Here is a 26009-nt window from a genome sequence, read left to right as displayed (position 1 = left end):
TTCTCGGTTTTATCGTCTCCTTCAGCATGCTACCAGTGCGAAGTATTTTTCCGCCTGTGCACGTTTCGAGCTGTTCTTTTAAAGCGCTTAGCGCTTCATTTCAAGATGAGATTGCGGCATGTGGAGAAACAATGCTCCGTGGCACATTGCGATCGTATGGACAGTACCATCGGTGTCACGCTACACTGCTTCCCGCTGTACTTTCGCAGGTGGACTCTTGTCAATGGCGTCTGCTCTAGGTATGCGCAATAGTCTCCGAATGCAATCGTCGGGCTGTTCGCTCCTGTTTCATAGCTATAACCAGTTTGTGCGCACCTGGCTTCATGTTTTCGGGGATATTTATGTACTACACTCAGAGAACATATTTTCAGTGCTAAGGTGTGCTAAAGGGACCAACCATTTGTATGATTTAGAGTCAGTTTCATGCAGCCGACTATCACCAGTGTGAACTTTATACCGGGATCTCAGGAGCAACCACGTACTTGCTACTGACCGGAAGGTCAATTTAGAACAAACTATGCTGCCTGACAGCTTTGAGCATGACACTGTTAGTTTTCCGGCACCGTGAAGCCAATTTGACGCTCCGCTTGCAACTGGAAGTATCGAAAATCAGGCACCTATATGTGCGCGGTGTTGAGGATGCTTCAATGCATTTCGTTCAGCAGGAATGACTGCTTCCCTTGGTATTGCTGTTCTCCATATACATGACGCCAGGGTAGTTTTAAACACATTTCCCTCTCGTCACTCTTATGCATAAAAAAACAGCTAGCCGCGTGGAATAAGACGCGTGTAACCGCACTTTCGGGCCCTGGGAGCTTGGCGTGAGCATTTACTACCATCATCATCATCATCATCAGCCTGATTATACCCACTGCAGGGCGAAGGCCTCTCCCATATTTCTCCACTTAACCCGGTTCTGTGCTAGCTGTGCTTTACTACCATAGTTCAGATATAATGAAAGTATAATGTACGGCAGTTAGCAGTGAGCGCATTGACGTTTGGTGTGCCCAGTATTCCTTACGGCGAAGTTGTGTATAACGTGCATGTTGAATTACGTCCAAGTGCCGAACGTGGGTGCAGCTGTGCCTCAACGTCAGCCTGCAGAACAAGGCGCCATGGCAGCTGCTAGACCTGAGGGTGTGCTCCAGGCACTTCGAATCATCTATGTCTGCCGTCAGGAAGGCGGCGACACAATACCTTGCCTACTCGGGGGAGCATTGACGGTAATTTTGTATCCAACATTTACTGCATATGCCGCTCTTTAAATGCCAACGTTTGTCCAAAAATGAAATTTTTACCTTTTCTCGGCGCCGCAAGAAGTCCAGCGTCTTTTGCGAAACGAATTTTGTATCTGTCTTGTGGCCCTATATAATAAAGTTGTGAAGAGGAAGAAGTGCACAAGGAACATGCCAGTCAGTGGCATCGTGATCGCTGCGCGTGCTGGATCTGACTGTGTTCGCTGCCGCTGTGTTCGCCGCTGATCTGCTCAGTCCTGCTGATCAAGTCCTGTTGGTCTACTGAATAAACCCCCCATTCTTACATTTGGTGGAGGTGCTGGGCAAGATCTATCCTCTCGCCCTGGAACTCCGCAGCCGTACATTACCACCTCCTGCAATGCCTGCGGACGTCAACCACCTAGCCGTACAAGTTGGCTCGGCCATCATCTGTCCCGGCTCCCTCCGCCAGCGAGACCCCGCAATCTTCAGCGGCACTGACGACCACGATGTCGAGGACTGGCTCACATCCTATGAACGAGTGAGCGTTTACAACAAATGGGACGCGGAAACAAAGTTAAGCAACGTCATTTTCTATCTCACCGGCGTAGCAAACCTATGGTTTTGAAACCATGAAGCGGACATTCCATCATGGTCCGCGTTTAAAGCTAGCTTCTCTGAAGTTTTCGGCCGACCAGCTGTGAGGAAACTCCGCGCTGAACAGCGCTTGCGTACGCGGTCTCAGCAAGTTGGCGAAAATTTCACGAGCTATATCGAGGACGTCGTCGACTTGTGCAAGCGCGTTAACCCACACATGTCAGAGGCCGAGAAGATCAAGCACATTCTGCAAGGCATCGATGACGATGCCTTTCAGATGCTGTCGGCTCGAGATATCCGCACCGTCGCGGAAGTGGTTACACTGTGTCAAAGTTATGATGAACTGCGGAAACAAAGGGCCATAACTCGCGCGAACACCATGCACTCGGAGTCCCTTGCTGGCCTGACAGATGCAGGCGAACATTCTACTCTCCTGCCACAAATTAACAGCTTACTTCGGGAAGAAGTTGCTCGACAGCTCTCCCTTATATCCTGCCATCAAGAACTTTCCTCGCACCTAGCTCCCAGTTTGCGCCACATTATTCAAGAACAGGTAGCTGAATCTCTTCCTCCAGCCCCACAACCCATGCCTGTTACAGCGCCGTTAACATATGCGGCTGTTGCGGCCCGACCGCTACCTACATATGCTCCACCGCCACCTGCCTACGTTCAGCCGCCTCCTGCGCCTGCGCGAGAACCTGCGCAGTTTATGCGACCGGCTCCACCACGTAATCCCTGGCGCACGACGGATAACCGGCCAATTTGTTACACTTGCGGGCTTGCTGGACACTTTTCTCGTTATTGCCGCAACCGTCTCCCGGTGTCGGCACCAGCTACTTATGGTTCTGCATACTGGTCTCCGACGCCTCAGTATTCCTCGCCTACTGAGCCTCCAGCCCACCCTCATTTCTCCACAGACCGCTCAGCCATGTCCGACCGCCGTTCACCGTCGCCGCGACGCCGCTCTATCTCTCCGATGCGACGTCGACAGAACGCTTCACATTAGGAAAACTAGAGGCCGCAGTTCCTGAGGCGAGAACTGCGACCCAGTCGAACTTCCCAAGTCCTCATCTGTCGCCGAAAAACCTAATTGAAGTTTTCGTCGAGGGTGTTGCTGTCATAGCTCTAATTGACACTGGTGCTGCGATTTCGGTAATGGACGCAAAACTATGTCGCACTTTAAAGAAAGTGAAGACGCCAATTGCGGGACTTTCGTTGCGAACGGCCTGCGCTCAGCATATCAAGCCTATAGCAGCGTGCACCGCTCGAGTAGTTATCCAGAATTCCCTTTATACGATTGAGTTCGTCGTGCTTCCAAGTTGCTCGCACGCTGTAATTTTAGGCTGGGATTTCCTGTCGCGCCATGCTGCTATTATTGATTGTGCTCGAGCTGAAGTGGGGTTCTCGACTATGCCCGATGCCGTACCAGACGCTGATCAATCAAATTCCAGTGCTAAAGCCCTCGTCGCCGAAGATATCGACCTTCCTCCCTGCTCTTCAGTGCTTGTTCGTGTCGCTTGTGCATCTATTAGCGATGACACCGTTCTCTTCACACCAGCCCATACTTTCCTGCGTCGCAAGTGTCTTCCATTGCCCTACGCAGTGCTCGCTATTTCCGCTGGCCTTTCCATGTTATGGGTCTCTAACCCATTTAACTCCCCTACTACTTTGCGCCATGGCGAATGCCTCGGAAGTATCCAGCCAATCGCATCCCTTCTGATCTCTGAGGAACCTAACGACGCGCCGCACTGTGCCGTGACTGCGCTTAGCCCCCCTTCACCTGCGCCCGCTCCCCCCTCTACAGACTTGTTCCTTCGTTCCATCGATGCCGGTCTTCCCCCAGAGCAGCGCACTCAGCTTTTGAACCTACTACATCACTTTCGCTCCTCCTTCGACTCTCATCAAAGTTCTTTAGGTCAAACTTCTACAGTCACTCATCGCATCGACACCGGCACCCACGCACCACTACGACAGCGCCCCTATCGTGTGTCTGCAACAGAACCCAGGCTATTGAAGAGCAAGTCGACCTAATGATCCAGAATGGCGTGATTCAGCCTTCAAGCAGCCCTTGGGCCTCACCTGTTGTCCTTGTAAAAAAGAAAGATGGTTCTATCCGCTTCTGTGTCGATTATCGCCGCCTTAATAAGATTACGCGAAAGGACGTCTATCCTCTCCCACGCATCGACGACGCTCTCGATTGTTTGCAAGGCGCAGAACTCTTTTCTTCCCTAGATTTACGTTCTGGGTACTGGCAAGTCCCCTTGGAAGCGGCTGATCGCCCCAAAACCGCCTTTGTAACTCCCGATGGCTTGTACGAATTCACAGTTATGCAGTTTGGCCTTTGTAATGCTCCGGCAACATTTGAGCGGATGATGGACACCATTTTGCGTGACCTAAAGTGGAAGACATGCCTCTGCTACCTCGATGACATTGTCGTCTTTTCTCGTGACTTTGACACACACCTCTACCGTCTGAAGCACGTTTTGACCTGACTATCTGATGCCGGACTGCAGCTGAATTTGAAAAAATGTCGTTTTACCGCCCGCCAGCTCACCATTCTCGGCCACGTTGTTTCCAAAGAAGGTGTATCTCCAGACCCTGCCAAACTTCGTGCCGTAACAGCCTTTCCCAAACCGACTTCCATCAAAGATCTACGTAGCTTCCTCGGGCTGTGCTCTTACTTTCGCCGCTTTATTAGGAATTTTGCTTCCATTGCTGCTCCCTTGACAGAACTTCTGTCGACAGTTCCGACCTTTCGTCGTGGTCACCAGCGTGCGACGATGCCTTCAATGCTTTACGGCACATCCTCACGGCACCGCCTGTCCTACGTCACTTCGACCCCACAGCGCCTACTGAGGTCCACACAGACGCCAGTGGTATTGGTCTCGGCGCTGTGCTCGCTCAGCGCAAAGCAGGTCATACTGAATACGTGGTCGCCTATGCTAGCCGTACACTCACGAAGGCTGAATTCAATTACTCTGTCACTGAAAAAGAATGCTTAGCGATTATTTGGGCTCTTACTAAATTCCGCCCTTACCTCTATGGTCGCCCTTTTGACGTAGTGACGGACCATCATGCGCTTTGCTTCCTCACTGAAAGACCCGTCCGGCAGACTGGCAAGATGGGCTCTTCGCCTTCAGGAATATGATGTCCGCGTTGTTTACCGCTCTGGCCGCAAACATCACGACGCCGATGCACTTTCCCGCGGCCCCCTTACAGCTGAGGTCGCGAGCCTTTCCCCTTCCGACGATTCCCCGCCATCGCTTCACATCAATGACATGCCGTCAGCGCAGCGGCAAGATCCTTGGATAAACTCTATCCTCGATTTTATCTCCAATCCTACAGCTGCTTCTCCATCGCGTGCTCTCCGCCGCCATGCTTCCCACTTCGCCATTCGTGATAACCTCCTCTACCGCCGCAACTACTGCGCGGATGGCCGCAAGTGGTTGCTAGTTATCCCCCGGCAGCTACGTTCGCAAAATTTGTGACTATTTCCACGCTGACCCACAATACGGTCACGCGGGCGTCTTTAAGACATACGCACGTCTCCGGCTGCGTTACTACTGGCGGGGTATGTACACCTTTGTACTCAAGTACGTTCGCTCATGCCTCACCTGTCAACGTCGCAAGCCATCTCCTCAACGTTCTGCTGGAGAGTTGCTGCCGTTACCCAGCCCACCACGTCCTTTCAACCGCGTCGGCATTGATTTGTACGGGCCGCTTCCCTACACTGCGGCCGGCAACCGCTGGGCTATCGTAGCCGTTGATCATCTGACGAGGTATGCAGAAACCGCCGCACTTCCATCTGCCACAGCGTCAGAAGTAGCTTCCTTCATTTTGCAGCGATTTGTTCTTCGCCATGGCGCACCTCGAGAGCTGCTCAGCGACCGAGGACGTGTTTTCTTGAGTGATGTTGTGAAAGCCTTGCTCACCAAGTGCAACATTATTCATAGAACCACCTCCGCCTATCATCCCCAGACTAATGGCCTCACTGAGCGTTTCAATCGTACCCTTGGCGACATGCTCTCTATGTACGTCTCCTCCAACCACTCAAACTGGGACCTCGTCCTTCCGTATGTCTCGTACGCATACAATACCGCAACGCAGTCTACTACTTACTGGCTTCTCTCCTTTTTTTCTCCTCTACGGCCGTCACCCCTCTGCTACAATCGACATCATACTCCCGTATCAGCCAGACATATCAGAGTATACACCTGCGTCTCAAGCAACCCAGCATGCGGAAGACTGTCGACAAATCGCCCGCGCATTCACGGCTAACACCCAGTACCGCCATAAATCCAACCATGACAGCCAACACTCGACACCGCACTTCTCGTCTGGCGCTCTTGTGTGGCTATGGATACCTTCCAGCGCCCCTGGACTATCTTCAAAATTTCTGGCTAAATACCATGGCCCATACCGTGTTCTGGAGCGCACCTCTCCGGTTAATTACGTGGTGGAACCTGTTACGCCGTCCCACGATCTACGCCGGCGCGGACGCGAGATTGTTCACGTCCAGCGCCTCAAACCCTATTACGACCCTGCCGTCTTGATCACGCCGTAAGTCGCCCAGATGTCTCCTCTTCGTCCCGCGGGTAATTGTGAAGAGGAAGAAGTGCACAAGGAACATGCCAGTCAGTGGCATCGTGATCGCTGCGCGTGCTGGATCTGACTGTGTTCGCTGCCGCTGTGTTCGCCGCTGATCTGCTCAGTCCTGCTGATCAAGTCCTGTTGGTCTACTGAATAAACCCCCCATTCTTACAAAGTAAATTTTCGCCTGCACCCTGCTAAACGCAAAAGAAAATGAAAGCATCGCTTTCACTTGAGCATATATATATTGTTACGTGAAAGATCTACAATCCGAAAGCTCTCCGCACAGCTAACGTTGATGAGGGCACCGATTTCACAACACTCAGCGTCATCGTCATCTCGGCGTCTGTTGCACTTCATCCTCATCACGAACAGCGAATACAGTTAAGTAACACTACCCCCCCCCCCCCCCCCCCCCGCGGAAAAAGCACAGTCCCGGTGCGGTCTGTTAGCGAAATAGAACGTTGATAATAGGGCTTTAGACAGGACACATGCACTATTTCGGAGGTTGGAGCTGTGGATGGGAACTTCGGAAACACAGATTCAACTTCCTATGTGACGTCGGTCACGGGGCGCAAAACACGGTAAGGGCCAGTGTAACGGGGCAAAAGGTTTTCACACAAGCCCACTCGACGGCACGGGAGCCACAGCAAAACGAGAGATCCAGGAGTGTAGTGGACATCACGGTGGCGGCTGTCATACCGGAACTTTTGGGAATCTTGGGATGCAGAGAGCCTGGCATGGGCTATCCGGCGGACATCATGAGCGCGGGCGACGGCATCACTGGCGTAAGTACTGGTGGCGTCTGCCGCGGGTAAGGAGGTGTCGAAGGGTAGTAACGGATGTCGACCAAATAATAAATAAAATCGGGAGTATCCAGCAGTAGAATGGACAGATGAATTGTAGGCGAATGTAAGAAAGGGGAGATGAACGTCCCAATATCGATGGTCGTCAGACCCATACATGGCCAGCATGTCTGTGAGGGTACGGTTTAGACGTTCCGTGAGGCCGTTGGTCTGGGGGTGACAGGCTGTGGTGAATTTGTGGCGGACGGAGCACGAACGGAGAATTTCGTCAACCACTCGCGACAGGAAACAGCGGCCACGGTCAGTTAGTAGTTCACGAGGAGCACCATGATGAAGAATCACGTTTTCTAGAAGGAAGTCAACGATGTCTGTGGCGCAGCTGGTCGGGATGGCTCGGGTAATAGCGTACCGAGTAGCGTAATCGGTGGCGACGATGAGCCATATGTTCCCCGAGGCGCAAACTGGAAAGGGGCCAAGGAGGTCAACGCCTATACGGGAAAACGGGTCAGTCGGTATGGGTATCGGCTACATATGACCTGAAGGCAAAATTGTGGGCTTCTTCTGACGCTGACACAGTTCACATGCTGCAATGTACTGCTGGACAGAGCGGTAGAGTCCCGGCCAGTAGAAACGTCGGCGCAGGCTGTCGTAGGTGCGAGAGACACCCAGGTGGCCAGCCATGGGAGCGTCATGGAACTGTTCAAGAATGGTGGAACGCACGTGTTGGGGAACGACGAGCAAAAGGTCTGTGCCATCTGGTCGCATGTGATGGTCTATTATCACAGTAAAAGGACGGCCAAATAAATAAGGACGGAATTTCGTAATAGCCCAGACAAGCGCCAGGCACTCTCGCTCTGTGATAGAATAATTTTGTGCGGGTGTTGAGAGGAGGCGGCTGGCATACGCAATCACCCTTGTACGTCCATGTTGTCAGCAGCACAGCCCTCATAGTTTGGCAGAAGCCACGGATGCAAAGAGGCTGCCGTGCACAGCCTAGAACTTTTATGTTTTCGAAAACTACAGAACACTCTTCCAAAAACTCTTTATGCGCAGATGTTGCACACATTGCAGAGGTATATGGAGCCTTTCCCCATTTTTGTGAAATATATGACTTTCAAAGAGTCTATCGACCCTCTCAACAAATCGGGCTGTGTAGATAGCCTCTGGTGGCAATTGCTGGAATGTTAGCAACGTGCACGATGTAGCAGCGCAATTATCGCTGAATACCTGTGCTGCGAGTTTCCCAGACATATTGGAAGCAAAAGTTAAAGTGCCGCGCACTAAACTTTGGGATATACCGAATTTGCATTTTTCTATCTCTCTCATAAGCCTGTCGTATGTACGTGCTCTTAATTGTGTAACCGCCTACCCTGAAGTTGTACTTAAAGAAAATATTGCGCAAGTACTTGAACAAATGGGGTGTATACAAATAAAAAAGTGGTTCACTATTCACACTTAAGTACGGCTTTTCACGGATCACAAGGTTTCAAAACAACATTTTGGTTTCCCCGATCACAAACCACAGCCACAGGATACAGTCCAGCTCCAACCAACATTTTTAGGCATTTGAAGGCAAGGTGATACAAAACAATCGCAGGCGCTGCTTTATCTGCAAATAGCCAAGAGGTTGCTTCCACGGCGTACCGATTCGTTTGGCCATGAACACAAGCGCCTTCTTTTCAAGATTTCAATTTTGTACTGAACTATACTCTTCAATGTCTTCACATATGTCAAACACTAGATTGTACGACAGTTCCTTTGAAACATGCACCTCATCAAAAATTATGGTGCAAGCCCTCTCTTGTCGTGTGATAGACGCTAACCGTTCCTCGAGCATCAGAATAAAACCCAACCCTCAGTGGTACGCTTGCAAGGCACAGCTGCAGAGACCTAACAGATGGAACTTTTATGAGTTTTCTGCAATACTGTAACCTTTCGGGCTGTAATGGTATAAACCTAAAGCAAAGGTTTTACTTTCGCTGCACCATCGACGGCCAAACCTGCTGAAATTGTGCATCTTCAATTGAGCTTCAACAAAAGCAGCAACAGCTGGGGTTAAATGCTCACGCAGACTCTCTACTAATTCAGCAGCGGTCTTCATGCAACGGCGCTGAAGCAGCTGTCCTTGTAGCCTCTTATTGCGCTTGAGGAGCTGCCTGTGCTCGGCTCAAAGTTTATCAAGTGGCCGCCTATCATTGATGGTACTGGTGAAAGATCCTGCAAGGAGTAGAATCGACGGAAGAGCAATAAGTTGATACGTCTGGTTAAGTCACAGCTGCACGTAATTCCGCAGCCCCAAGAAGTGTGCAATATTGTGAAAGTGTTTTAATGTTGCTAATCTTCATGAGAAAGAGGCGAACTGCTGAACGAAGCTCCTAGTGACAGATGAGCGATTGATGACAGTGTTGTGGCCACTCCTGCCGTGTCAGGTTCAGAGACAAGCGCTTGCTTCAGTGCTTGTTCGTGCATATGTGTGGTCAGCTGCAACCTCCAGAATGTAAAAAACAAAATATAGTGACAGCAAAGTTCTGAAAGAGAAGCCAGAAACCCAACAATGCACAAATAATAAATAAGCACCACAGATGGAATTGACACACTGAACTGTTATCAAACCACTGGCGTGGGAACAAGCTTGGTTCAGCGTAGCACCAGTAGAGCTGGCACCGCGTCTGCATCTGCACCGCACACACACGAGGCGTTGTAGCATTTTTTTTTGAGAAACACCTCAGCAGGCTGTTCCAGCAGATACTAAAGAACAGTCACCTTCTTGGAAGAGTTGCAGCGACTGGGACGACTGACTCAGTTCACCGGAGACAGCAGCTATGACAGAAAGCAGTCCAACTGGCTTTCGATTATCACCGTTTCCAAAAGACGTATGCCAGTTATGCGTGCAACCCGGCTCACCTGGTTCTCCAGCATGGTGCACTGATGCCGAAGATTCGCTCAGAGATGGTGAACAAACCATGTTGCTGCTGCATTTACTGGAGGTGTCTGAAATGGCAGCATTATTGCGGAAAGAAAACTCAGTACCTTCATGGTAAATATTCTACGGACAGCTATACCTTCTACAGCATGCGGCTCACATATGACATCTCTCTAGAAAAAGAAACTCAATTCCTTTATGGTAAATAATCTTCAAAAAACTATGCCTTCCACAGCATGCGGTTCGCATATGACATTACTCTAGCAAAAACTGCTTATCTAATGAAATAAAATACTGTTTAACACCCTGATTAGTTAGGCCTACTATTTAATGAGCAGCTGTGGAGCACCAGTAAATCATTTGTAATTTTTATATGCTGTTTTACTTTGAAGAGTTTGAAATTCACCTATCACGCTAACAACAATAGCTCGCAAATAAAGTAATGCGTACTATATTGCTTCCACGAACCCGCCGGGGTGGCGCAGTGGTTACGGCGCTCGACTACCGTTCCCAAGGACGCGGGATCGAATCTCGACCTCGGTGGCCGCTTTTCGATGGAGGCGAAAAGTAAGGCGCCCGTGTGCTGGGCGATGTCAGTGCACGTTAATGGACCCCAGGTGGTCGAAATTTCCTGAGTCCTCCACTAGGGCGTCTCTCATAGCCCGAGTTGCTTTGGGACGTTAAACCCCACAAACCACCACAACCATATTGCTTCTATATTTATATAGGTCAGTCTATGGCCTACGCAATGAGCTGCAACAAGAATGATGCGTTCGTAAGCATTTATGCAGAAAATAAAAACGTACAAAAATTGGCTTTCGCTCACACGAATATTGAGGTAAAAGGCACCTACACACATAAAATATTAGTGCATTTCTATAATCGTTCACTGCATGATTTGAGACATAATAAATGAACGCGCAATATCTCAAAATGTTTGTCATCCAGTGTAGCTTGCCCATGTCGGCATAAGATTGCATCCTGATAAAACTGAAGATAAGAAAATCACTATTCATCGAACAAAGCAAAATTCCCGAGTACTAAAATTCTTCAAACATGTAGGAAGGCTCTCTTATACCTTTATTTTCCAGGTTTATATGCACATGTTGCACACGTTCACCTTTTTTCCCGCTTATTTCTTTGAGCTATCAAAGGGATGTCGAGGATGTACTTTGCTCACGAGAGTGATCGTTCATATGAGACCTGGTTTCACAGTGAATAGGAAAGATTCACTTGCCACTTGCTGCAAAAACTACAAAGTTGCCTGGTTTTCGCTCATGTACTGTGTGGGGCCCTACAGCCCCTTTAAGCGTTTCGAACCGCGCGCGCTTTTTTCTGTTTGTGTTGGTGTCTGCCCGGGCAGCGCGAGTACGCATGAGCGAGCTGCCCGGAGCGGGGGCGGCATGTTATCGGCGCGAGACAGAGGGTAGATAAGGGCGTCGGAAGAATGGCTCGGGGCTTTTTCGCCGGGAGGCCGGCCACAGAAGGGCGGCGTGGCAGCGTCCCAAGCCGGCGGGCTGTACACAGACGACGGAGCGGAGTTCTGCGAGGCAAAGACGGAAGCGGCGCCTACAAGAAAGCCTTAGGAATGTTAGCGTGAGTGCCGCCACGCCAGTAGCAATGCTTTTGTACCGTAATCAACGCTTTGTACTCGCCCTATACGCGCCGCAGTGTGTTTTGTGTTGTCGCGGTGAAGCCCTGACCAATGTTCCGTTTTATTCTGCATAGTCCATTGTCGCGCGCTTCGACGGCATGTTTCCAGCGCAGTTTTGACCAATGCTGTTTCTTTTCTATTTTATACTTTTCTGTTGATCCGGAATAAACCGGTGTTTTTAAGAAAGACTTGGTTTTAACTCGTCGGGCCATGTGTGTGTAGGTAGGTGTCTTATGTGTGTATTTTATGTCTGTAGGTGGCTTTTACCTAAATATTCATGTGAGCGAAAGCCAATTTTTGTACGTTTTTATTTTCTGCATAAATGCTTACGAACGCATCATTCTTGTTGCAGCTCATTGCGTAGGCCATAGACCGACCTATATAAATATAGAAGCAATATGGTTGTGGTGGTTTGTGGGGTTTAACGTCCCAAAGCAACTCGGGCTATGAGAGACGCCCTAGTGGAGGACTCAGGAAATTTCGACCACCTGGGGTCCATTAACGTGCACTGACATCGCCCAGCACACGGGCGCCTTACTTTTCGCCTCCATCGAAAAGCGGCCACCGAGGTCGAGATTCGATCCCGCGTCCTTGGGAACGGTAGTCGAGCGCCGTAACCACTGCGCCACCCAGGCGGGTTCATGGAAGCAATATAGTACGCATTACTTTATTTGCGAGCTATTGTTGTTAGCGTGATAGGCGAATTTCAAACTCTTCAAAGTAAAACAGCATATAAAAATTACAAATGATTTACTGGTGCTCCACAGCTGCTCATTAAATAGTAGGCCTAACTAATCAGGGTGTTACAGTATTTTATTTCATTAGATAAGCAGTTTTTGCTAGAGTAATGTCATATGCGAACCGCATGCTGTGGAAGGCATAGTTTTTTGGAGATTATTTACCATAAAGGAATTGAGTTTCTTTTTCTAGAGAGATGTCATATGTGAGCCGCATGCTGTAGAAGGTATAGCTGTCCGTAGAATATTTACCATGAAGGTACTGAGTTTTCTTTCCGCAATAATGCTGCCATTTCAGACACCTCCAGTAAATGCAGCAGCAACATGGTTTGTTCACCATCTCTGAGCGAACCTTCGGCATCAGTGCACCATGCTGGAGAACCAGGTGAGCCGGGTTGCACGCATAACTGGCATACGTCTTTTGGAAACGGTGATAATCGAAAGCCAGTTGGACTGCTTTCTGTCATAGCTGCTGTCTCCGGTGAACTGAGTCAGTCGTCCCAGTCGCTGCAACTCTTCCAAGAAGGTGACTGTTCTTTAGTATCTGCTGGAACAGCCTGGTGAGGTGTTTCTCAAAAAAATGCTACAACGCCTCGTGTGTGTGCGGTGCAGATGCAGACGCGGTGCCAGCTCTACTGGTGCTGCGCTGAACCAAGCTTGTTCCCACGCCAGTGGATTGATAACAGTTCAGTGTGTCGATTCCATCTGTGGTGCTTATTTATTATTTGTGCATTGTTGGGCTTCTGGCTTCACTTTCAGAACTTTGCTGCCACTATATTTTGTTTTTTACATTCTGGAGGTTGCAGCTGACCACACATATGCACGAACAAGCACTGAAGCAAGCGCTTATCTCTGAAACCTGGCACGGCAGGAGTGGCCACAACACTGTCATCAATCGCTTATCTGTCACTAGGAGCTTCGTTCAGCAGTTCGCCTCTTTCTCATGAAGATTAGCAACATTAAAACACTTTCACAATATTGCACACTTCTTGGTGCTGCGGAATTACGTGCAGCTATGAGTTAACCAGACGTAGCAACTTATTGCTCTTCCGTCGATTCTACTCCTTGCAGGATCTTTCACCAGCACCATCAATGATAGGCGGCCACTTGATACAATTTGAGCCGAGCACAGGCAGCTCCTGAAGCGCAATAAGAGGCTACAAGGACAGCGGCTTCAGCGCCGTTGCATGAAGACCGATGCTGAATTAGTAAAGAGTCTGCGTGAGCATTTAATCCCCAGATGTTGCTGCTTTTTTTGAAGCTCAGTTGAAGATGCACAATTTCAGCAGGTTTGGCCGTCGATAGTGCCGCGAAAGTAAAACATTTGCTTTAGGTTTATACCTATACAGCTCGAAAGGTTACAGTATTGGAGAAAACTCCTAAAACGTCCAGCTGTTAGGTCTCTGCAGCTGTGCCTTGCAAGCGTACCACTGAGGGTTGGGGTTTATCCTGATGTTTATTTGCTCGACGAACGGTAGCGTCTATTTCACAAGAGAGGGCTCGCACCATAATTTTTGATGAGGTGCATGTTTCAAAGGAACTGTCGTACAATCTAGTGTTTGACATATTTGAAGACATTTAAGACATTTAAGAGTATAGTTCAGTACAAAATTCAAATCTTGAAAAGAAGGCGCTTGTGTTCATGGCCAAACGAATCGGTACGCCGTTTAAGCAACCTATAGGCTATTTGCAGATAAAGCTGTGCCTGCGATTGTTTTGCATCACCTTGCCTTCAAATGCCTCAAAATGTTGCTTGGAGCTGGATTGCTGCCTGTCGCTGTGGTTTGTGATCGGGGGAATGAAAATGTTTGTTTTTAAACCTTGTGATCCGTGAAAAGCCGTACTTAAGTGTGAATAGTGAACCACTTTTTTATTTTGATACACCGCATTTGTTGAAGTACTTGCGCAATATGTTCTTTAAGTACAACTTCAGGGTAGGCGGTTACACAATTACGTACATACGACAGGCTTATGACAGGGATAGAAAAATGCAAATTCGGTATATCCCAAAGTTGAGTGCGCGACACTTTAACTTTTGCTTCCAATATGTCTGGGAAACTCTCAGCATAGGTATTCAGCAATAATAGCGCTGCTACATCGTGCACGTTGCTAACATTCCAGCAATTGCCACCAGAGGCTATCTACACAGCCCGACTTGTTGAGAGGGTCGATAGACTCTTTGAAAGTCATATATTTCACAAAAATGGGGAAAGGCTCCATATACCTCTGCAATGTGTGCAAGATCTGCGCATAAAGAGTTTTTGGAAGAGTGTTCTGTAGTTTTCGAAAACAAAAGTTCTAGGCTGTGCACGGCAGCCTCTTTGCATCCGTGGCTTCTGCCAAACTATGAGGGCTGTGCTGCTGTTACGGAACCATCTGGCCTCTCACTATGGTTTGAAGTACCTCGTTACCAGACACCTGAACCAGGATGCACTTGAAAACACTTTTTCAATTGTTAAGTCAAAATCCGGATCAAACAGCAACTCGTCTAACAGCAGTTTTAAGCAGAATTCAAACATTTTTTAGTTAACAACCTTTTCAAGCTGTCGAAAAGCGTCAACCGCGCTGAAAACATGTCTAGCCTTCTAGCCTCTCTCCGAATCTGTTTTACTAAATCTTCTCTTTCCCTTTGTACAGCTGCCACACATTTGCCAGTTGCAGTAGAGATTTTGCCGTGTGATAATACGTCTGAAATGGCTGAGAAAAACATTGTCTATTTTGCTGGCTGACTTCCCTGCAAGTTTACGAATGACCACAGGTGTGTTACAGGGTTGCACACGAGCGAATTGAGGCTCGAAAACGCCACTTTTGGCGATCAAAGCCGAGTTCTCTTGTGCATAAATGTCAAACATCCTGAAGAAGTTGACTTTTGGAGCCTATAGGTTCCTGCACTATTTTTTGTAGCTTTCATCAGTACTTGCGAGCAGCTTTTTGTTGCATCTACCTCCAGTATTGCGGGCAAAGAACATGTCGGGCATGATCTGTGCATGCTGCTTCATGCCAAGGTAGAAGCATCGCTAACTGTGTGTGGGGATGACGTTTATAATGGCTTTTTGTCCTGTTAGTCAGAGTGCGGTTGAATTCACTTTCGCGCGGCCAAAATCCTAAACTTCACAGTCCAGCTACTAAACAGAAATATATGAAGCAGGCATTGAAGTTGAGCAAATGAAAACGGTGTATTTCCGGAGCTAGTCGCAGTGTTTTGTGAAGCTGCAGGCGCAGCCTATGCAGTGTAGCATCTTTTATCCTTTAATCCACTATATCACCCTTTTAGGGTACTTTTATGCCATTTGCAGCCTGTTCAGGTGTCCCTTGTGTACTTGTCCAATACTTTCAGATAAAACTTCGTAACGATCACGCGAATGGCTCTCAAAGGAGACCTTTTAGGCAATGGATTAACCTAGTTTTCGTAGCGTGGCGCTAATTTCTCACCCTGCCCATTCCCTGCAGCTTCGTGCTCGCAGTTATAATGCAATCAACCATTGGCATCATAACTATCACTATCACTCAGCACCACTGTCTACCAAGCCACCTTTAGCAGCTTGCGGCATCTTGCAGTTTAAGTAAGATCATTTGCAGAACAAACAGCAGAACAGCGCTGGACCTTTAACTGGCATTGGTTTAGCGTACAGTACACTGATTCCCGGCTTTACTGCCACGTGAATGTTCTCGAACTTCACTGTAAGCTGTACTTCATGTGTGCTTTTGTTGCTTAGAATTACTTCAAATGGATCCGGCTAGCGACTAGAAGTAGCTCTGGAGGCTGCACGCAGGTTCAATGAATGGTGTATCTTCCTGTGTTGCGCAGGTATGTTGATGCTACAGCTGACTTTAACATTGTCCTATAGATGTAAACAACTGCTATATTCTGTTAGCCGAAGAACTTAAATGCGGAGAGTACTCCCAGTGTGTTCCATTGTCTATATGTTGAGGCTCCTACTTATGACATGCCATGTGTGCCTCGATTGAAGCTGTAGTTGCATTGTTTTTTTTTTACTTTTCAATTTGCTACCTGGCAACATTCGTGGAAATTCAGGACTTTTTCCTATCTGTACTGTCACCATTCAGATGATTAGAAAGCTTAAAAAACATACTGTTTTTGCTGCCTGTGACATGCATTTTTTGTTGGTGTGCTTATTGAGTGTATTTGTTTGGTTGTTGTAATACATAATGAATATGAAAATCATACTTGCCGTATACTCTAGTGCGAACTGTGCACTTGAGCATGTGTTTTGTACATCATACCTTGCTGTACTCAAAAGTACTTGCACCAGTATGACCACTACGAGTCATGCATACTTAGCCAGTGTCTGAAAATGTTGCTGCTCTTCAATGCTGCCTTCTTTGCAAGTCAATTTCATTCGGCTCCCAACTGCACATTAACTATCAACAACTTGAGAACATTTGACTAGCAAAGGTTGGTGCGCTCTGAAAGGCAACAACCTTCAAGAGATACGGGATCGAAAAAGCGGTTTCTATAAAAAGAACACTTTATAATTCACGCCAAAAACGTATGCGTGACGCCATTCAGCGCCACGCATACGTTGGTTGCCCCCCAAAATCCAAATCCAGGGGTGCTAGGGTGCCCATGAGCCGCCATCCTTTGGACAAATGAGCGTCTATGAAGCCTTCGCTACTAGTGTACATCTACCTTGCACGTGCAAGGGACGCCCAAGGTACATCAAAGTCGGAACAAAGCGATGCTAGTTTACCTGTGCACTAAATAGTGATAAGCGGAAGCCCGATCGTCTAGTGTATCAGAGCTTCTGATCTTGTTGGAGGGGGAGTTATATCGGCGCAACGCTAATCAAGCCTGTTGCCGCTTTGCTACTGCGTGCCACTACCTGATGCGCGCAGTCACTGTTCACGTATGCCACTTTGTCACTAGCCAATAGCGCTTTCTTTATAAAACGAAGCCACTGAATCCTTGCCTCTACGTTCGTATTGCTGTCCGAATAAAGGCATGACTTCACAATGCCTCTGAATAACACTATCTTGCTTAACAGACTAGCTCAACTGCATCTATTAGCATGGATACATGAATTTCTGAAGGATAAATATTTTTGCTGCACAAAAGGAACCCTCTGATTTTATAAATATCAATTCAGAAGTGTGCCGCAGGGATCGGTGCTTTCACCGCTGCTTTTAATATGGTCAGTGACATCCCCATTCATCCTGATAAAACAACTTTTGTGTACGCAGATGATGCAGCTTTTTTCGCCTCAACTAGGCATATTCCTTCCCCTTTTTTAAATTCTACAGACATATTTGGATGCTCTAGTATGGTTGGACGCGATTAATTTGTCTCTCAATGTCAAAAATTGTGGCGTGCTGGTATTTTCACCAGCAACTCCTGCATATGTCACTAGTTCATCACCCCAACAAGATTACACAGGTAAATTCGATTAAATATCTTGGGGTTACTTATCACCCAGCCAGCATTAGATTGGAGCCTTCATATAAAGAGCAATATGCTTAAAGGAGAACGTGCTCTAGGCAGGCTGACACAAATTTCCAATAAAACGTTTTGGATGCGTCGCTCCACATTATTGGGAACCCAAGCTGTGAGTGAAAACCTTTATTTAGTAGAGATAACGGCCGATATACATAGTTAGTCAAATGCGAAGTAGATACGTAGCACTGTTTATCCCTGCTATACCTTTCCATCGCTTGCAGTCGCATAGATCGTTGTCGTGGAGTTTCTATAGCACGTTTGATCCTCTTCGCTTCGGCATTTGTTTCACGACGACGCCCAGTGTCTTGAGCAGTTTCCTGAGCAAGCTCGGCATGTTTCCACATTCTTTGTGCTTCTAGACTCTTCCACTGCTTAGCTGCAATATCAGAATCAGTAGACTCACGATCCCGCTGCCTTCGTAACCGTTGTACTTCACCACGTCGAGCACGGCGAACCTGTTCCGCAATGCCAGACGGCCCGGCTTTCTCCATTGCGACGCGAAACAAACGCGCGGCGTAGCCGCGTCCTTAGGTTTCCTTACACCGTCATCAGAAATGAGTGAAAACAGGCACAATGTAACCCTTTACAATTCACTGCTCTGCGACCGAAAGGTCTCGGTGGGATCATGGGGGAGATAACGAGAGAGGAGAGAGGAAAACGCGCTTGAAGGCAAGCGCCAGTTAAGGCGCAGAGGTGAGCACAGGCTTCTTCACGATGCGCCGAACAGATGGGAACCGAGATCCAGGGAGCACCGAGCGTGAACGTCTGCTATCCATACAGGCTGCGGAGTGACTGATGCGAGGGGAGAGATGCCGAAGTTGAGGACGCGTGAGCGGCACCCTACTGCTAACTCCGGATTAGCACACGCTTGTGCAATGCTGCCAGTCACGGATGCCACGCCGGCAACAGCTATCTTAAGGCCGCTGTATGGTTGTTTTTTAGACCCGCTCCGCAATGCGGGCGCACGTTTTCTGTCCGCTTGCAGACATGGTGCGGAAGGGGTGTTGTACGATCGTTTTGTTGACTGCCGTTCAGCCCTATTGTTCCAGCGTCCCGATTGGCGCGCCCAGGCATCGCCTTCTGTCAAATAGCATGCTCCCTCAAATGACATTCAAAGCTGGCGCGCATTCCGTGCTGCGGTGTACTACCGATTTCGGCACCGCGGCGCAGTTCGCTTGCCTCGTGATCACCATGGCTTGGTTTTTGCTGTGATCATGGGCTCTCCTCAACTGCCAAATGAGTAGCGCGCTACAGTTCTTGAGTACTTACATGGCCACTACCGTAAATTTGAACTGGCCTTTGCTCGCACGGTTCGTAGCTGCCTCCGCATCGTCTGTCCACGTTTCTGACTTTTCTAGTATTTCTTCGCTGATTTATTTAGATGTTTCTACACCGAATTTAAATTGATCACTGTCGAATGAACGTGTATTCATAGTTCGACGACCGATGAGCATGATTACTACTATTGACGAAGCCGTTTTGTTTTGTGGGCCCAAGAGATATAGTCGCAAAAGTAGCACGCACCAGTCCCGTTGATGCCAATGTATATGTGTGCAGTGAGGATAAAAGACGAGAACCTACAATGGCGACATTCACTAGGCGCTAAACTCACGAATGGTGAAAGAAACATTCAAAAAGGAACGATATGACGGTTCCAGCGTAGAGCTAAAACAATGTAGCGGATGTCTGAACCAGCGCAAACCGGGAAGAATACCAATTATGGAATAGGATCTAGCATTGAATAGCCTCAAGTATGAACAAAGGCAGGCTCTCTTTCGACTCCCACCTCATCCCCCTAAAGGAAAATTAAAATTAAATATGGGACAGATGTGTGAAAAGGAAATGGAGACAACGGCATTACCTGAAGAGAAAAACGGCTCACTCACAACTGATTGATTTCGGCATGAAACATGTGTAGCTATTGCTATGTGGGACTAGGAGCCAGGGTAATTATTGCCCAGGATTATTGCCCAAAACATGGCTAAGAGAACAAAATCGGCTTTTGTCAGAAATGCTCTCCATGGTGTGGCTTTACATGATGTGGGTGAGAGATATGTGTCAGCAGCTAGTCATATTGTAGCTCGATTTGGAAGCTAGTGAATAAAGCTATGGAGATCATACCATGATGCAAACGATGCGGATAGCTATTTTTCAACACTACCTACAACTTAAGAGCTGATGCATGCTCCTGGGGCCAATAAAAAAAGAGGCCACTAATTAGTTTTCGCTAACTGCAGAAACACCACGGCAAATGAAAAGCCACTGGAGACTAGGGCAATCAACTCTGAATAGTTATCTGTTGGTTTCGCTAGCCTAGACCACACTACCTAAATTAAAGTTTGATTAAATTCAGCAGGGATACTTGGCATGCATGGTTGCTGGCATAAAGACATATAAGCTTCCCTCCTAGCGTCAGCTCTAAGTGAAATGGTCGTGATGCAGCTGTGGAAGCTGAATCACCTGCTCCCCGCCCCCCCCCCCCCTCCCTGAAGCCTTCTAGCAAGTAAAATTTTCCACTGGTTCTTTTTCAAATCAAGATATAAATACCTTGGTAGCAGAACACTATTATTCAAGCTATAATATTGTAAGCTAAATGTAAAAATTATTATATATGAACATTGCTCACAGAACCACTGTATGAAAAGCATGAGTTAAGTTTAAACATTTGCTTTTTTTGCCATTTATTGCTCAACAACAAAGCGCATGGTATTGTTTGAAAAATAAAAAATAAACAAGGAAATCGTTGCTATTGTTTTTTTTTTTCGTTAAAAAGAAGCCCTTTTTCTTCCCCTAGAACCAAACCCTGGGGCTGCCACCCCCGTGATATGAAAAAGATTGATTACTCGGCACATACTATATTAACGTGTTCTGCATGTCATGGACCATGTCATGCTCTGCCAGGTCATATTTACTTGAAGTGTAGATTTAAGTTTGCTATGCAAGGAAAACAGATGTCCATTTTGGTCACATTAAACATTGAAAACACATACAACAACATGTAACAATGTTCTCCTGAACAAACTAGCAGAAATTCTGCAGCCTTTTCATCTACGCAAAACCTTTGCTTCTGACATCTGCTTGCACTCTAGAGAGAGGCCTCAAAAATTAGCTTCATTAACATTACTATTTAGAATTTTGTTCAATGTGCCTCTTAAGTGATGTGAAGAATGTATGTTGCACTTGTAACTGCTGTTACATAGATTGAAGAGCTACCTCTAGAAATCTACTGCACAACATACATTGTGCCCAATATGAAACGAAGTGCCATCCCTGATTGCCAATGTAATACATTCTTTATAGAGGTTGATAATGCATTGAGGCTATGCATTGTGCTCAATATGAAATAAAGTGCCATCCTTAATTGCCAATGTAATATATTCTTTATACAGGTTGGTAATGCATTGAGACTACATGGTAGAGTCCGTATAAATGACATGTGTATCATATGCAATGCTCAAATAGTCCTTTAGTCTCTCATCAGATGATTTGTATTGGAAGGGGGTGCATGCTTTTGAGATCATGATGAGAATAAGTAGCACTTTGAGGCCGATGTGTATGAGGTGGGTAACTACGGTGTGCATTACAAGTACACATACACATTGCTTCCTGTACTTTGTCCTGTCGCAACTTTGGGTAAATTCTGAAAGGCTTGATCCGAGTGCACTGTAGGGATAGCTTGTGGAAAAAGAACAGAGGAAACTGCATGAAGAAACAAGGAGAACAAAAATTGCTACCTAGTACAATGGCATTTATTCTTTTCTACTGTCCTTGTCCTTTAACAGTGTTTCTGCAAGCTCCACAAAACGCGCTTGAATGTGTTGTGTAAATGTTTTAAGAGCAGGTTAAGCCGAAACACTTTCCACTCAACAAATGTTTGTTCCGTGAAACACAGTGTTGTAATTATCTTGCACACTCTCCAGGGAGAAATTTTTTTCTTGAGTCCCACAGTTTAAAAACACATAACCTGGCTGTTTGTGTCATTGCCGCAACTACAAAAAAATTGGTTAACATATACATGTACGACTCACATTATAAAAACATTTTCTGCAGATGAACCTTGCAATACCTTCACAGTTCATTAACATGAAAGTTTGCTGTATGGACAATAAACAAGAGCCCATTGGTGTCCTGTGACCCATGTATTTTTCATTAATACGCAAAGCAATGCTTGCAGACAAAACTGCCAATGTGGTAGCTAGGTTTATATTTTAGTGTGTGAGGGCTTTTAAGGCTATTTGTGTTTGGGTAGGAAAGTAAAACAGACCGAATTACATGGCTGTTACTCTGTGAAACTGCCATCGTACCATTCATCTCAACGTGCACAATATTGTTGTGAACCCATAAACTGTGAGGCACACTGATCAGTCCTTCAGCTCACACTCTGGTTCCCAAATCACTTTTTCTTATGTTAAAATAGTTAGCAGTAAGTCATCACTGCAAGGTTTGGCAACTAATTTGCTAGTCATTGCACAAAATGAATTAAGCAGGTGTGGAAGCAGGCTCCCTACATTTAAGGAGGGAGGGATGTGGAAAACCAGTTTCCTCCCACTTCGCCGCGACCGGTCACCACCACTCCGCTGAGCGTAGGGGCAGCGCCGACTGGGAGAGGAGGTAAATACCTCCCCTTGGGGGAAGGAGAATCAACGATGGATGCGCCACCAAGATGTCTACGCGGATTCCCGCGAGACAGAGAGGGGGCTTCTGGATCCAGCCGGCAACGAGAGCGGTCGTCTCCCGCCGCCTTTCCCGGCAAATGCGGGGGGATAGCGGGCACGGAGTACTAAGCGCACACGGGAGGACCCGTCGTGCACGACCACCCATCTTCTTGTTCCCAACGGCGAAGCGACCGGTAAATACCGCACGCACTCGACACCTCCCGCGGCGAACGCCGTGGTATGGCTTCGTCCGAAGAGTGCGGCGCGCACGGGAGATCCCGGCCGGCATATTCACGGCGCGTTTAAATGTCCGCCGCCGAAATCGCACCCCCATTCCCCAGCCAGTGAGTCAAAAGTCCTTACGTAGCCTTGCCCATTCAAGGAAAACCTTGTTGATGTATAGCTAGCCGGCATGCTCTGTATTATTTGCAAGTGCAATAAATAGCATTCGAGTATTAACCATGTGTCGTCCCCGTCCTTTGTCCCCTCCGCGGGTTGCTATCGATAACGTTGCACCTGCGGAGTGTGAGCAGGGTGGAATACCGCCCCCCTCATACCCCCCCCCCCCCCCCAATATCGCCACAATGGCGCCTCAACGTGGTTCTCTCGTGCAGAAGCACTTGAGCTAGTTACCCCTCCCTTGGGACAAAGGACGATAGTCAGTTCGCGGCGTGGAGTGCCTGCCCGGACTTTTAACATTAGGCCTGACCCTACATCGTTAGGCCTACATTAGGCCTGACCCTAGCAAGGCTAATATGCTTTCTTTACGGCGAGGTGGGAGGAGTTGCGGCGAGAACAAATGGTCGTGCATGTATTTGTGTGTGTGTGTGGAGCATTTTATTCGTGTGTGTGTGTGTGTGTGTTTATGTGAGCCGAGACCTTCGAGAGGTGCCGCCACGAGGTCCGTACATGAGGCGCGAGACCGAGCCGTCCACGGAGAACAGCACGCCGGAAGCTAGTGAGTGCCTCAGCCGGGACGGTCGCCCTACTTTTCTTGTATATAGTTGTAACTTGTAAATATTCCCTCTTCTGTCTCTTTGGCTCTGGGAGCCAGGTGCCGCAATCGGCGGACTGGTATTGCAGCTGTGATTGCCTGAAAGCACCGGGGCGCTCCGACACCGCTGGACGGGGTGGGCAAGGTCTATGTACAACTGGTCGCGCAACTTGGAAGAAAACGCGTGCAGCTGCCTACTGCCAGCGGCATCAACTCGATGATGAGGGCTCCTGCGAACTGTGAGGCAAATTACTAGCGCACAAAAAATAAGATCTGCCAGAACTGCAAAGAACTAGAAAGTAAACATAATATTCGCGCTCAAGAATGAATGCAGTTTTTGTTTCTTGCGTAAGAAAAAACGTGTCACATATTTAATAATATTTTAACTTGTTTCTAACGGCCTCTCTCGGCCACTTATTATCCGCTGCGTAGTTGCCCAAAGCTCAGATATGGCGATATGGCTCCGACCAAAGCTTTTTCATCCGCGGAATGGGTGCGTCATCGGCCCCGGTTCAATGTTTATCGTTGTGTGCTGAGTACAGAGTGGGTTATCTGCAACAAACAGTCAGTATTTTATTATGCTAGTTGTGGTAGAGCTTTACAGCAAGGCTAAGACTGTCTGTGCTCGATGAGAAACTGATTGCCGCTGCATGTGCGCATTTCCGGACGATGGGTCAATGCTGCGTCACAGCTCGGCGGCTCAGCTCTGCCTCCCAGGCACGTCGCAAAAGTGGTGGCTTGTTTTACGGATACACGTCTGCATGAGCGGCGTATCGCTGCATGTTTCAATTGAGCGGTGAAGGTGAGATTTTATTGCCCCCAAGACGCGTGTCGCATTGCTCAAAACCTTCCGTTCCGCTCCCTTTGCTGCGTGTTTTGCTTGTTGCGTCCTATTACCGCACCAACGTTCGCTGAACGTGCTTTAGCTGTTATTACAGTGATGTTCCTATTGTCAATGGGATCTTTCTCATGAACATGTTAAATGCTTAAGTTGTAAATTTGTAACCTCACATTGACTCCTCTCAGTGGCAAATGAAGCGCGAGTAAAATAATGGAATCATGAACAGGGCGAGATTTATTGGAGCAAAGCTATATCGTAGATATTTTGACTTCTCAGACGCATTAGCTTCTAAATACTAGTAATCCCAATTTGAATTGCTTACCTAAGCTCTTACAGGTTGGCGTTCTAGCGCTAGCGTTAGTTATTCCGTTCGTTTGTTTTTGTTGTTCTTTGACACTGATATGTACTTTGTTTGTTAGCAAGATTTTTTGCCCTTTTATAATCGCACCGCGTCTCGTTAGGAGACCTACGCTGAGGATATTTTGTTATCACGAGGATTTCATGAAGAACGTGAATGAGCGGTGGTCGCTTTCCTACACTTAAATATTTCATTGTCGTGAAGCGTCTATGTAAGTAATCGTGAATTAATAAAGCCTGGCTTTCTATGTAGCACAGCTTCACTCATTTATGCCCTTAGTGAAATGCCTCAAGCCATGGTGATTCTATCCATGTGCTTGCCGAATTCACTTGAAGGCCCTTGTTCACAGACGTGCCCAAAGAAATAAGCCCCAGAATGCGTTTACATGACGAGCGACGAAAGACTAGGCTAACGACGACGGAGGCAGAACGATGCTATGATAAGGTGGTTTAAGATGCCGTAACATTTCAGTTAGCGTACAACTTGACAGTAGAAATCCATGTCAAGTAAAGTTGGCTGAACAGTTACGGTGTCTATTTTTCTGCTTTATCCGAGCACCGTTCTGCCTCTGTCGTTGTTGGCCTTGTTTTTCGTTCATAAGTAAAAAGACAATCAAATTCCCCGCCAAAAGTACGTTACTGTGAAGTCACAAGCAACGTCACGTGCTTGTTGTGCCTCACAGTTCGCAGGGGGCACTGGGAAACTAAAGCCTCGCTCAGAGTCGACACGCAGGCTTCTATGGGAGTTACGCTACCATATGTTCTTCTACCATGGGGTGGGCGCCGTTCGCTCAGAAGTTGCCTTTGGATGGCAGCGAGCTAGTAGGGCCACCCTGGGCTCTTTGGCGGAGACGCACATCCTCGCGGCATTGCGTTCTAGCTGTTTTCCTTAGCGCTAGAGCGAGTAGGCTTAAGGCTCTTTTTGGGAGCTGCCTGTCGTACATCGCAGAACAGTCTAACCGTGGCATACAGCATACGCAAATGCGTTTTGCTTGTTATATATTAACATCGCTGTAGCCGAACATCTCGCTGAACTAGAGAAAGCTAACTTCGTTCGAATGAACTTGGTATATTTGGGCTGAGATGGCGAATCGGAAATTTCGTAGAACCAGATTATTATGCCGGCAAACGAACCGCGGATGCTCGTGCTTCGTTCGGATTAACGGAACGCAGTGCGGTGCCGGAT

General features: G+C 47.6%; 2 pseudogenes; one reads left to right on the top strand and one right to left on the bottom strand.

The window, feature by feature from the left end:
* Positions 1-43: 43 nt before the first annotated feature.
* LOC146194413 (uncharacterized) lies at positions 44-23110 on the top strand (annotated as a pseudogene).
* Positions 8895-10172, bottom strand: LOC146194414 (uncharacterized; annotated as a pseudogene).
* Positions 23111-26009: the final 2899 nt, after the last annotated feature.

This window comes from Amblyomma maculatum, chromosome 3 (assembly GCF_055883805.1).
Source record: "Amblyomma maculatum isolate TAMU_Amacu chromosome 3, ASM5588380v1, whole genome shotgun sequence".
NCBI classification, from domain to species: Eukaryota; Metazoa; Arthropoda; class Arachnida; order Ixodida; family Ixodidae; genus Amblyomma; species Amblyomma maculatum.
Note: the sequence above shows the minus strand (reverse complement) of the source record. Positions and strands in the feature narration are given on the sequence as shown.